The sequence below is a fragment of the Limanda limanda genome, chromosome 1 (assembly GCF_963576545.1).
Source record: "Limanda limanda chromosome 1, fLimLim1.1, whole genome shotgun sequence".
In the NCBI taxonomy this organism is placed as follows: domain Eukaryota; kingdom Metazoa; phylum Chordata; class Actinopteri; order Pleuronectiformes; family Pleuronectidae; genus Limanda; species Limanda limanda.
In genome coordinates, this window is record NC_083636.1 from 23,424,624 (window position 1) to 23,425,575 (window position 952).

Sequence of the window (952 nt, forward strand, 5' to 3'; positions counted from 1 at the left end):
CCAACTCTTCAAAAAAAAAAAAGTGTCAACTTTTTGATTCTGCCAAACTTTCTCTGAGGACATTTGGTTTGAGTCAATATCCGCAAAGGCACAATCACTGATTGGATTTTTAATGTGATGTGATTATTTTGTGTGAGATCTCCTGAGATTAGCAAAGAACAGCCTCTAGTTTGAACTCTGAATGGAGCCTAAAATACAAACCATCCATTGAGCAGCAGTTCTGTGTTGATGAGAGTTCAGAGGAGAAGGGTCAGACTGCTCAGAGCTCGAGTCTTTCTGTCACATGGACTAACTACGTGTCTGACCTTCAGCAGGATGATCTACAGCAGCAGAGACCACGTCAGGTTCCTCTCCTGTCAGCCAAGAACAGAAATGTGAGGCTGCAGTGACACAGACTCACCAACACTGGACAGTTGAAGACTGAAAATAAACCTGTATTTCTGCTGAGGCTGCAGATGATGGTCACAATCTCCAGTATGAACAGTATGAATCCATGGAGACAGCCCGGCCTTGGGGTAGGGCTTGGCAATGTGACTTCAAGTCAATACCACGATTATTAACTTATAACAATAACAATTCATGAACAATTATTTTAAAACACCCCCTCAATGGGACATATCAGTCGGCGCATAAGCTGGATAGATGGATACTTTTTTAATCCCGTGGGAAATTTAGGTCATCCAGTAGTTTATACATTTATACACCTCACCGACATACGTACATAAATCACAGAAACATAGGGACATATTACAGATACATGAATGGCTCTGACCCTATGGTACAGAATACAGTGAATTGTGTCAGTATGAGTATGAAAGTGTTCTTGTGCTGCTGGAGTGGATAGTACAAAAAATATATATTAAAAAAAACTGAAATATATATATCTAAGTATAAAAGAGAATACATGGGGCTAGTATAGCCAGTAAAGAGATGGAGGGCAGACTGAGGTACA